Source organism: Polyodon spathula, chromosome 13 (genome assembly GCF_017654505.1).
Source record: "Polyodon spathula isolate WHYD16114869_AA chromosome 13, ASM1765450v1, whole genome shotgun sequence".
Taxonomy (NCBI): Eukaryota; Metazoa; Chordata; class Actinopteri; order Acipenseriformes; family Polyodontidae; genus Polyodon; species Polyodon spathula.
This window is the reverse complement of record NC_054546.1, coordinates 38303501-38317314: the sequence shown is the minus strand read 5'-3', so window position 1 is coordinate 38317314 and position 13814 is coordinate 38303501. Positions and strand designations below refer to the sequence as shown.

Here is a 13814-nt window from a genome sequence, read left to right as displayed (position 1 = left end):
CATCTTGTGGCTCTACAGGACAGTGATGAAGTGTAAACAATGAACACAGTGGATATCCTTATATATCCTTATATTTAATCAATCTGACAACGTATATTCTACATTTATATAATATAAATGTTTTACTTGTTTCTACTTAGACTAATAAATTAATATTATATCGATAACACAGAGACGCTCATTCTGATATAAACACGTGTAAAAAGATAATTTCGGGTTATTTAAAGGGGTAGCTATTCCAATGACTTTTCATTCAACGAGACAAGTATACACTTACGAAAGTCGATGGAACAAGAAATTAACAGGAATCTTTAAATTGTGTATTTTCACATACTTATATTGGCTGATGTGGCAATGAGACATATCCCGCAGAAAACTAGAGTGGCATTTTTTTTGTTTCTTTTAAGCAAGCCCCCCCCCCTCCAATGTGACTGGAGGTAACAGAAGCCAGTGACTACAGAGATGCTAATCCAGACAAACTGCCAGAGCATTAGCCTGAGCCGTAGCTAGATTGAATTCTGCGTCCCGGGGGACGATGGGCAACACTGGTGGTAGCGCTCCATATTTTTTGAGTGCCCCTTTGAGCCTGTCTGAGCAAAAAGCGGGTCCCTTCATTGAAGAGCAATACCACCCTCTAGTGAAGCAAAACGCAACTTACAGCTTTTTTTTTTTTTTTTTTTTTTTTTTTAACACTATATGAAAATAATGTCAGTTTAACAATGAGACAAATACCAATAAATAGAAAACTGAACACCACTGCACAAGCAATCATGTAGCGAACAGTTTTATTTAATTCCGCAGTGTCAGTTATGTGCAGAAAGGCACAAGAAATTATTATTATTATTTATTATTATTATTATTATTATTATTATTATTATTATTATTATTATTATTATTATTATTACATGTGTTACCACAACGTGTTGCTTCAGTTGAAGTGAACTTGATACGTAATAAAAAAGAGGTTCTCAGCGTCTGCAGTGTATTAATTCAAAGTTTCAAAGCTCTAGTGACTCTCTAGAGATATTAGAATTGTGATTATACTTTATAACACTAACACTAAATATTGTGATTGTGATTTATTTATTTTTTTATATATATATTATATATATATATATATATTATATATATAAATATATAATATATATCTATTATATATATATATATATAATATATACCCAATGTAAATGGGTCCAGCATTGAAACTTGGAAATTTGACATCGCATGGCACTCAGATGGGCGGCAAGGTAAAGGCCGTTCCATTTCCAATTGGGTTTTTACAAATAATTATTATTATTAATATTATTAGTATTATTATTATTATTATTATTATTATTATTATTATTATTGTATTTTTAAATTATAAAAGTAACCTATTTTATTTTATTTATTTATGTATGTATTTATTTATTTACATATTCCCAATGAATAAAACCCAATATAGCTTTGGGAGAAATGCAAATAATGTGTAATCTGTAAGGTCGGAAAAAGTATTAAATTGTCTTTATAAACAGACTGGTCCTGCTTGGAGTCAGATTGGCTAAATTTCTAAACGCCAACTAAGAAGCAACGAGGTGGGACTAGGAGATGAATACTGAATCTGGTTCGGAACGGCGCTCTATCCACTGCCCATGTTAAACTGAAACAGCCACTTGCTCACTGAAATTTGTATTCACGCAGCGATCGCACTAGCTTAACACAAAACTGGTTACGGATGTTTGTATTAAAATACAGTAGATTACTCCATATTAATGTTTTAGCCCTTGTATGTAAGTACTGTATACACTCATCGGTTAGTAACAGGTACTGTATTTGGTATGCGTATGTTCATAAGAAATCTCTTTTGATTTGAGACCAAGTAAAATGAACATTTCATCAATTCTCAGTTATGGACATATGGAAATTAAGCAATAGTCTACACACCACAGTTTACATGGATGGTTGTGTATTGGAATCAGCGGGGATCATAGTATATTATCAAATACAGCCTGTTTTTTTTATTTATTTATTTATTTATTTATTTATTGTAGGTTACTGTCTGATCGCTTTATTTTTAATTTGACTATATGATGTAAGAAACTACAGTAATTATGAAATGTGATTTACCTGATACAACACTTGTAACTATATAACCTTCTGATATAAACCGTGCATATATCTGAGGCATTCAATCACAACCTGCCAAAAAACAGTTATGTGACGTTAATTGTTTGCATTTGGGTTAAGCAATTCCAAAAACAAACAACCAAAAAAACCTCCCAAATTTCAGAATAGTTCCTGTCAGCGGTCCTGTCATAGATCTAACTAAACTACGGACGCCGTAGGCTATAGTACCGTATTGCCAGATGAAAATAAAATGCGTCTCGACAACAATTTCTCCAGAAAAGTGTTTAAAACAATCTTCAAAAAACAAACTGGATTAGCAAAATGTAACTTAAAAAATAAACCAATAATGAAATCTCAGCTGAAATGTCTTTATATGAATTCAGCTACACATTACAGCACACACCTCCTTTCTTTAAATTCAAAAAGTAGCACCAAGTCTAATAAATTATCCAATAGAAATACTACACGGAACACAGCTCTCTCTCTCTCTCTCTCTCTCTCTCTCTCTCTCTCTCTCTCTCTCTCTCTCTCTCTCTCTCTCTCTCTCTCTAAATTATTACCCGTTATACAAGAATAAGCATAGGTTCTACCAGGACAAGCTTATGAATTAAGAACATATTTTAAAACCAAGTGAATATCTTGAAGTAATTTACTTTCTGGCCTCTTGGGCTGAAATCTGACTATGAAACTAAAAGCCACCAATATATAACGCAGAAGGAGGAGAAGGGTTGTAAATTGCTTGGAAGTTAAGCTACTGCATATAATGTTGCTTTGGTACTTGATGTAGCATATTCATTCCAGTCCCGTTATATAAGACACCACACGACACATACAGCAGCATTGGGTCTCTAAGCTTCGCTGATCAGTTTTATTCTTGCTTGCTGTATTTTCTCGACGATACCTGCGGTGCCTTACACAGCTCCGCTGTAAATGTTGACTCCACGGGAGATCACATTTATTTTTCATGGAAGCATTTTCAGTATCCCTTGAAGCTCGTTTCAATACTTAGACTCAGTGGTCTCCAATTCAAATCCCAATCCACTTTTCAAAAACCCCGAATACTGGTGTTGAAAAAGGGAGATGCAAAGAACAAGAATAAGAAGTACTGGAAATTCAAGATTTGGGGAAAATATATACAAATAAATGATCGTTATAAAAAAAATAATAATAAATGACCCTTACCTTTAAAATGCCCGGTTGGGTTATGTCACCTCTGTGTTATCTGAAATCATGCAGTCCCATTAGCAACTATTGGCTCATGCTACAGTTATACGACACCAGAAAAGCATCCTTGCACCACCGGTCTTTATTAAAACTCCAGTTCCAAGCTTGTGTTCTGTGCAAGCGATCGAACGGTCAAGCTGAGGATAATGTACAGCTATATGAAACACGAAGGGACGAGAAAGAGCGAAGGGAGGGCAGCTGAACAAAATTGTAGCATCCCTCGATCTATCCGGTACTGCCTCTCTGTCTATCTTTTCCTTTCTCACGCACGTACTTTTGTCCCCCTTTCCAAATAGGAAAGCAATCTCAATGCAATGAAGCAGTTCTGCTACGCCGTTGGTGACTGAGAAGTGTCTACCCCTTTTTACGCTTCCAGATTAAAACCGTTTCTCATAAGGACCAAGTCGGCACCTAGAAATAATAGCTTGAATGGTTAAACTAGATTCAGGAGCTCTGGGCCAATCAGAGTGCGGGGATGGAGTCAGGGCCCTCCCCAAGGAGCACGCACACACTTCGGAGGAAAAAAAAAAGAAAAATGTGACACAAACCACACACAAGTTGCACAGCTAAAGAAGCACACTTGAGTAGAATGAAAGGGACTAACTTAAACATAACAGTAATACATGTTTTTTGTTGTTTTTTTGTTTCTTTTTTAATGTGACCACTTGCAAACGTTTCCATTAATATATATATATATATATATATATATATATATATATATATATATATATATAGATAGAGAGAGAGAGAGAGAGAGAGAGAGAGAGAGAGAGAGAGAGAGAGAGAGAGAAGAGAAAAATTAGAGGAAGACCCCAAATACATCTGGGGTTTTGATGTTCTGGTAGTCACTTTATCAAATATCAGGTGAAATTTTTGTATGTAATATCCAAAAAAGGACATGGAACTTGATTCCTTAAATTACTATCATATATATATTATATATATATATAGTATATATATATATATATATATATATATATATATATATATATATATTTGCAAGTGAATTTAATGAATAATAATAATGTAAATTAAGTCAATATTAAAGAATCTTAAATATAATTTTCTTTTTGATAATTCAGGAATGAGGAATTAAACTGGGCAGTTATTGATCTGCAAAAAATAATGTATTTTTAAGGAAAATGTGTTTCAATGGGTTATGCTTTTTCTTTTATTTTTTTGTCATTGTCAGAGTCAAAGATTATTTTTTCTTGTTCGCTTGGTTGGTGTTACTGTTGGTGGAGGATGATTGTAAATTTTCACAGACATATTTGTTAAAAGTGCCTAAAAACCACGAATTGTGGGTCTTGACGAGTGATGTATATACACTGTGTGTTTGAAGTGTTCTCGGGGGTGCACAGGAGTCAAATTTGGGTCAAAGGTTAAGTAAAATCTAAAGAAATATGCCATGTTTCGATTTAATAATTTGAGAATTTACAAAAAAGAAAATATGACAGTACAGTTGTAAGCACAGGCCTCTGACAAAGACAACGTTAAAAGAAGCTTCTGCATTAATCCTTTTCTTAACTGACAGGATATAAATGTTTTACAGAAAACAATAACACATCGAGCGGCAAGTAGACCTCAATAATAACTGCGGTAACTATGCTCAGGAACTGAATCAGAAACAAAACAACATAACAGGACTCTACAGTGTGGTTAATTTCATGCATATGTGGCTAAAAATGTTCTTGTGCTAATGTAAATTTTAATATAAGACGCACGGGTGCCACTAGAAATTCCTAAAGGTTGACTATAAAAAATAAACATGATTTTTTTTTTTAGCTGACAGTATAAAGGCCCTTACACACCAGACACGATGCAAAGAGCAACATGACAAAGCGACGCAAGAAAATCAATAAAACCTCTTCTTTTCAATAGCACCGTTCACACCAAACACGACACGACAAGCGATGTCGCCATGGCACAAATTCCAACACGAGCGCTGAAAACAAAATAGAACCTCATCCTATTTTTGCGAAAATCATCTAGCGACAAATATACACAACTGAGCAATCAGAGAACAGTTTCATGTCATGTGGTTTGAAATCAAGCCCTGTTTCACATTCACTCAAAATAGAGGAGAAGATCATACTCCCAGTATATAATTTCCCTGACCTTTTTGACAAGAGTCAAAGTAATTATTTTTGTGTAAGTGCAGGCCAACAATCTGCAACAGGTCTTTAAATTGGGTTGTCAATATAGGAAAGTACTGTCTGAATCTGGCACCATCTAATTTTAGTTCTTGGACTAACTTATAGAATTCACCTATAGTTAATCTTTTTCTTAGGATGTCGTGCACCCAAATCCGGTGCTTTTGACCCATGTGGAATAACAACAGTAATAATAAGAGCTCTTCCTCTTCTCAATCAGCCATTTTCTATTGCGTTTTTTTGTTAGTAATCATATGTTCTGAAAGATTTGGCAAATTTCCAGCTGTCGCGTCGTGTCTGTGATCGTTTCTGATGTGCACTGTGTTTTCGCAGCAAATTTGTTGTGTCGCCCTAGTGAAAATCACGCCGCGTCTGGTGTGTGAAGGTCTTAAAACATTTTTTTTTTAAATTAAAACTCACAGATTTTATGCTCAATTGTAATGACCTTTCTTGGTTGGGAATGTAGTTTATTGGTGTCCACTGCCCACTCTTAATCACACATTAAAAACTACAAATCCCATACCCCGCCAATTTCACTGATTTATCAGTGAAATGGCTACTTGTTTCCAGACAAAAACTTGTCAAACCAAGATGAGGAAAATAACAAATTATTTTTATGTGATTGGAGAAGTTTTATATTATTATTATTATTATTATTATTATTATTATTATTATTATTATTATTATTATTATTATTATTATTATTTCTGATGTTTCAGAGTACTTTTTGTTTGAAGATTTTTGCACACATTTCAATACTTCACAACAACGTGTGGTATTGAGAACAATGTGTGGTCTTTCACAAAACAATGAAAGGAACTGAAGTTCGGCTGCCCAAGAACTTAATGGCTTTCGTGATGACAGAATGTGAGTTCAAGATCCTCCTGAACCATTGTGGGATTGAGATAATTGAAGAGTGAGTGAGTGAGCGAGTGTGTGAAGTTATACCACCGTGGAGACTGGTCTTGTCAGATTTCAGAAGCAAATGCGATTTGTCAGCTGGAATGAAGGCGTATAATGTTTAGCTTCTGCCTAGCAATGCAGTAGAGTTTCAAGATAAAAAAAATAAGAAAATATGGACCTGGAACCAAGAAATCCCTTATACCAAATAAATTCAATGATTTTGCTCAATCCACAATAAACATCTAGGTAACACTGCTTAAATACAGCCTTGTAATATTGATAGAGAGACTGATCCTTTATTAGTTTGCTTTCGGTAGTGATGGCCTCATATTTCTGTTCGGAAACCACTATTCCTGCCATAAATCCCACAAATCTTGCACACGATCCTTGTCTTATTAGTTGTTTGGAAGAGGATGTAGTGAACAATCAATTACACCAGATTATTAGCCTGTCAAATAATTGAATCAAGCTATCGGTAGACTAATGGATTCACTGATCACAGTGCAGCACATGGAGGCAGTTTGTTCTCCAATAGAAGCCTGCTCATGGGGTGACACCACATGACCATGTCGCAATCAATAGTGCTTCAGATTCTAATCAGATTCCTTCAGGTAGGCTACAGACAATGTCTTGTTACAAACTGATGTCTCAACACTTCTGAGCTATTTATTTTCTACTCATACTGTTTGAAGTATGATCTACTCTATGTAGCCTCATTAAACATTAATATAGCTTTACACAACTACTGATTGATTAGGAAAGCTAATCACTTATGTGTTGTTGTATCATTTTTTTCAGACTTGCCAAATCCAGATCCAAAGCTGGTATTAGTATCTGAAATGTGGTAACCAGGACGGTGGCAACAGAGGAGTAATTTCTAGAGGAGCTTCAGGTGTGTCAAAGGTTAGCTTGGTAGATTGTTAATAAGATCAATGTAAGGTACTGTTCAGACATTGTTGCCATGGCCATTTTTTAAAGGAAATATTGCTTCTGATAAACTTGGGAGGCACCTCTTAAGAGAGGCCCGCTGACCATAAGTTCTCATATGCTGTTGTGTGATGTTGCAGGGGTAAAATAATTGGCCACTTAAAAAAAAAAAAAATGAAAGAAAGAAATAATGTCGACAAACGTTTTTGTCAGTGCCTTCTTGGGAACACTGAAGTTATCTACTTGACATATGAGTACACTGAAGAAGACACAAGCTGAAACGTTTGTCATCTTGACTTAACTTCTTATCAGTCTGATTTTAGAATTTTTTAATTCAGGTTTATTTAAGTTATGGATGTTGAGAAACATTACTTGACTGTGAAGTTTGGGACAGGTGAATGACTCTTTCAGCATTGCCCAACAACAGAGACAGCTCATTCGCTTTAACCCGATGTCATTATAAAACCTATAAACTTAGTGACAGCAGACTACAAAATGTAACTTGAGAATGTAAACTTTCTGTTAACTTTCTGTAGTGACAGGAGGCAAATAAACAAGGGTGATTGATAGGTATGTAAGCCTGATAAAAGGAAAAGAAAGTAGCTGAGACGCTATATCAGTTTGAGGTGTGAATCAGAGTTCTTTATTTGTATTTATTTTTTAAATTAGGATGAAAGTAAGAGACACTTTTGGCTTGTGAAAATGAGAGAAAAGCATTTAAACTGTGATTCCATTGATCAGTCAAGTGGATGACCAAATAAGAAAGCAATTCAATCTCGTAAGGGTGAATCGCATTGCTTATTCAAACAGAGTTCAGGAGCGCAATGGACTAGATCAATGTTCTACAGCATTAGAGCAATGAAATAGTTTCATTAGACAGTTTCGGTTTCACCAAAAAGATATAAATAGCAGCAACAAGAAATAACAGGGGGGATCGCACTCCTCCAGCCCCATCTGCATATTCTTCAAATTAACCAGGCTGTGCGATATTGTTGGGTCAGCAGGTGACTCATGCAAGATTCTCTGTCAGCCTGAGAATGATTATCACCCTTTGTTGCATTGAAGTACATTACATATTCCAGAGAAAACCAATGAATAATAATACAAAAGAAAGTAACACATTTTAAATATATGGTAACTGGAATTAATGATACATGTTTTGATCAAGTAGAAAATCAAATCTTAAGGAACTATGTTAATTTAATAGTTTGGTACCAGGATTCGAATTCAGAAGAATAACCAGCTAGGGTAAACATAGGGTATTCTGAATATTGGCTTGAGTTCTAGAGATACTGAGCACACAAGGAGATCTGATGCTTGAAAATCACCCACATTTCCATGGAAGATCTGTGGTCTTCTTGAGATAAATTGGGATTGAAATCTGCAGCCATAGATTTTTTTCTTTTCCTCATTATGTACAATCACTTTGTTGCATCATGGAGATGCAGCTTATTTATATACTACAGAATACATAATCAGATAACCACAAAATAATTTAATCAGTTGTATGAGGGGCTATGAGTGTGTGTTATAGATGGCAGGTGTTTCTAATTCTTCTTGTCGAACCCTTGAATATTATTTCACACATGCATGATGTGCTTTGTAGTATTTCAATATGATTTACCGGTACTTATTTTTAACACTGCCCTCATAGAAATGTTGGCAAGACCTATATATTGTTAACAAAGTGAGTGGTGTATTCAGGGTTAAGTGTGTCTTTGTTCATGTCACTTAGACATAGCAGGGTTTCGCTAGCATTCTTGGAAAGTTTGCATAGCCTGAGAGTGTACAAAGGGAGCACGGCACCTACCCTACTGTTTAAAGGTGCCTAGTACATCTCACTCAATTTCAAACTGACCCTTGACTTTTTAGGTTTTCTAGATCAGTTCCTACCAAATTAACAGCAAGAGCATTTTAAAACTATTTTATGGTAACCAATTAATCAACTTTGTAATCTTTTGAAGTACATTACATAGCCAATGTCCAAGATAAGTTTCAAGTCTATAGAAATATAAATGTATTGTAATGAGTCAGACTTCTGAAGCAATTACACAGCAACATTTTCACCACTTTTATTCTAAATTGAAAAATAAATTAGTAAATTTACCACCTCTATTATGATTGTTTTATAACATCAACTAAAAAAGTTGTCTAATTAGTCAGAAAGGTCACTCAAATACTTGGCTTGAGAATGTAGAAAACGGAATATATCTATTTTAAAAGCCATATCTAGAGAAAATCAAAGTAAAGCTTGGGTAAGTCATAGCCTTGTGCTCTAGACTGTCTTTCCAGGAGCTCAGGACAACTGGAATGATTTGCAGACAGGAGATATAATTAAATAACAGCAGAGATGAACTACTCCCATTAACTGAGCTGTGAGAGACTGCCGGCCTGAAATCTGAATCTCACAGCCCATATGGCGGGGCCTGCTGTGTCTGTGATAGCCAGAAAATGGGATTCTGCCCTGGGGGTCTATCTGGAGAGGGGCTGGGCAAGGAAGATCCCTGCAAAATGCAATTGTGTTGAGGGGAGCACTAATTCAATCTGTTGTGAAACAGATATGGAAACATGAGAAATTAAGATTCAGAAACACATTTTGGTGTTAAAATAGAGTATATCCCTGGTTGCAAATAAAAATGTATAGAGTACAACTGATTGCTCATAAGAATATAATGTATGTATTTGAGGATGAACTTAATTACCTGCAAATATTGGCAGTGGTTGCATTTTAATGGCTACCATTACATTAAGCTTTCACCACTCTGGGGCAGTCACTCTAGGAAAGGCCTTCTCTGGGTCTCTCGTCTACAGATCTGGCCTATGTGCTTCCACGTTGAAGTCATACTGTGAAGTGACTGGTTACAAAAAATAGAGCTACTTGACAACCTCTCAACTTCTCAATCGCCTCTCTTCCTCCGACATGTGGGACATTTCAGTAGTCAATTAAACAAAACTCTAACTTCAGGATAGAACTTTGTGTGCTCTATGGAATACCTAATATTGTTCTGATCAGCAGGAGTGGTCTCTTAACACAAGTGTGGTTATTTATAACAATAAGATTGTCCTTTTTAATTACAGTTATCATGATCAGGTACATAAAACCTCAATTTTTTTTTTCTTTTTTTATCATTCTCTTATGTTAAACAGCTCTCTAAAATGAGAATGAACCAAACAAACCCTTTCCTAAACAGGCTGACATGCTTTCATGAACTGCAAACTTGATTTAATTAATCCAGAACAACCATTAACAAAAACATCTTTAAAACAGACTTAGAGTTTACTGGATAAGGCTCACAACCTAAGGGGGTTGGTGCTATAGGAGTAACCTCTCTCTCCTTTTTCAAACACTGTCAAAAGTTAAGACGTAATAGTGTGTAAAGGTAAGTGTGAATTTAAGATGAATAGGACCAGACCATGTATTAAATCTGTAACACAGTAAGCAAAGTATAACTTAATTATATTTAAATAAAAAAATAATCTCTCAGGGCTGGTCAAAAAATATAAATGTTGCTTATAGATAACAATAATAAAAAAGACAAATGCCTACCTGTCTGCTGGAATCATCCACACATTAATCAAAGTATAGATCAACATAAACATTTGCGCGAAATTGAAATTTCTGCAGTAGTTTGAGTGATATGCATTGTTCTTTTGTTCCTGATGAACTCCACATGTTTCTGGGGAAAAAATTGAAACAATATGAAATCAATTCAATGGCTAATTAAGAAATGGAATAAATCAAATCCACCAACCATACCATAAAGCAATTGTAACACTTATTTTTCAATATACATTAATAAGACACACAGTAAACTGAATGCAAAAAAAAGCATACTTTGCATTCACTCAGAAATGCCACAGTTCCTCTCAGGCTCAAGTCAGTGTCATGGTCTGGGGTTGCTTTGCTGGTGACAGAGTTGGTGATCTTTACCAAGTCCATGGCAAGCTCAACCAGGATGTCTATCATAGCATACTTCAGAGGCATGCCGTTCCATCAGGATTACGGCTAGTTGTTGCAAAGTTGTGCAAGAACTATCTGGTGAAGAAGGAAAGTGAAGGACAACTCAATCTTGCCCAGTCTCCAGATCTCTTCAGCAAGAAAGCAAATGGCTTGTCGTCTGTAGTCATGAATACGTCAGTGAGGTAATGTTGTACATCTGTATTGCTGGGCCCTGATTAAAGTCACCTTTTCCAAAATGATATCTGGAATGGTACTGAGTGTTTAAATCCACATGAAATCTCCAAACATCTTTGACATGAAATAGTTACCAGTATCAAATATTAAATATAGGGCAATTTTGTATAGGTATACATTTTCAGAGTTATCTTAAGTAATGTATCATTATGTTTCAGTCATCAAATCCTGGTGGCTTTTTAAAACTTAGAAGCTCAGAATAAAGTCTAACAATGAATCTGTCCAGTGGCAACACTCTACAGTAAGAAATGCCACATTTGTTCTATGTGGTATAACTAAAAATGTGTGTCCTTATTTTCAGTCTAAGATCTATAAACTAAACACTGATTCAAGCTTAAATGTGCAATTTACCAGCCTCTTGCAGGCACTGCAAGCTAATTTGTTTTGTTTATTTATATCCCTAACTAAACCAAACCCTTACTATTTCCAAAAAACCAAAAACTAAAAGTGTGCTGGGGTCTCTCCTGCTTTGCAATAATCCTGCAGGTTTACTTTGTAGATACAGTAACTGCTATCTTAAAAATCTAACAAAATGGTATCGATCCTACAGCAGCGATGTTAGAATTGAAATCTAAGATCACAGTCTCTATAGCATCTCATTTGGTACCATGCATTAAGTAAGCTTAGGAAAACAACAACAACAGAAAAAAGAATCATATAACAGTGAGGGAATTCGGTTAACATGCAGATTGGTTCCGGAATACTGACAGCTGACGTGTTACTGGATCCCAATGTACCCAATTAAAGGCAATTATTTAATTATTCATGGACAATGCTCATTGTTAAGGAGCCAGCTAAAAAAGAAAAAAAAAACAAAAAAAAACAAAAAACAGCTTGCTGCATGATAATGACCAGTGGGACGCATCTATTCCCAGCTAATGTATTGCACAATCTTTTATAAATGACTCGATCAATGCTGTGAGTTCCGTCTTAGGTTCCTACATTGAAATGAACTAAACTTCTGGTCAATATGGCATTCTACTTTAAGGTATTTGTTAGGAAAATCAGTAGCAAAGCTTTCAGGGTTCAGGGTGGTCGTTACTGCACACAGGTAATCTTTCCCTCTTTCCTAAAGCTGGAAAAAGTTCCTCTTTTCTCTCACAAATCACTGGTTGGCTGAGCAAGGGAGAGATTTGTGTGCATTCATCTTGCACAGTTTCATACTGTAGATAAAAGATAAGGAAGATTTAAATTTTTCAAGAACCCAGGGGTAGAATTTTTTTTTTTCTTTTCACATTTTAAAGTAAAAGCTGTTCATTAGTTTAAGTACAGTATTATTAATCTATATACACAGTTCCCTTTGCTGTAGAAGAATAAATAATAAAATAGACAAATAGACAAGCCCATGACAACTGAATTGGAATTTTATTGGAATCTGCTGAGGGGAATTTCCATAGTCTTTTTTTTTTTTAATGTTTTTTTTTTTTTTTTTCGGTGTGAAACCTGGATATCAACATGTTATGTCAAGAACGTAAATTCACGATTTTGTATGAAGTGTACTCATTTTAGAAACTGTATTGGACATTATTAATAGCTCTTGTCAGACTATGTATTACTGTAATGGACAGCTTTGTATAGGTATAAGTCATAGGACTAGTTTTGCTAGCTGTTTTTCCTTTTTTAAAATATGCCCCATTTTAAATAAGTAATACAGACTCAAAGCGTTGATTTCAAAGTGTTAGTCTTTTGCTCAGAATACAATTTGGCAAAAACTTTACACTGGAGAAACAGCTTAATACATCTGGTAGATAACAGTTTGATTAATTTTATTTTTGTACAATATAATTTAAACAGTATCTATAAATATGCTTGCTCCCTTGACAAAAGTATGCTAACCATAAGAAATAAAAAATAAATCATGACATATCATGTCTATCATGTGGAAGCAAAAACAATTATTCTTGTGCAAAGAAAGTCCGCTGTTCATACAGTATGTCTGATGTAAGGAGGGCTTATATATAGTTTTGTATGTAAATGTCTATGATGTATATATTTTTATTTGATTAGTTAGTTGTCTACAATATATAAAAAAGAATAATAAATAAAAAAAAAGTCCTGCGGCAAGACCCAGTAGTTCATTTTTCTCTGCTGTATAGTTACAAATGCAGGAAAACACAGGTGGGTGTCTATGTCTAGCTTGGTGATATGTAGAAGCTTTTTGACAGGTGCCTACATGAATAATGCATTATGAAAACCACAGTTCTGTGTTATATATGTACACCATGTGTTGATGTGTGATGGCTGGTTTACATACAACCCAACACTATGTCAACGTGCTGCTGTTAGAATCAGGGCAAAAGTGTCAA

General features: G+C 34.9%; 1 protein-coding gene across 1 annotated transcript in view; it reads right to left on the bottom strand.

Annotated features, from left to right (window-relative positions):
• Positions 1–3741, bottom strand: part of LOC121325761 (cadherin-11-like) — a 47990-nt gene extending 44249 nt beyond the window's left edge. The window contains exon 1 of the mRNA XM_041268710.1: positions 3289–3741. The gene's annotated coding sequence lies outside the window, so the exon portion shown is untranslated. The remainder of the gene's footprint in view (positions 1–3288) is intronic.
• Between the last annotated feature and the right edge of the window lie 10073 nt (positions 3742–13814).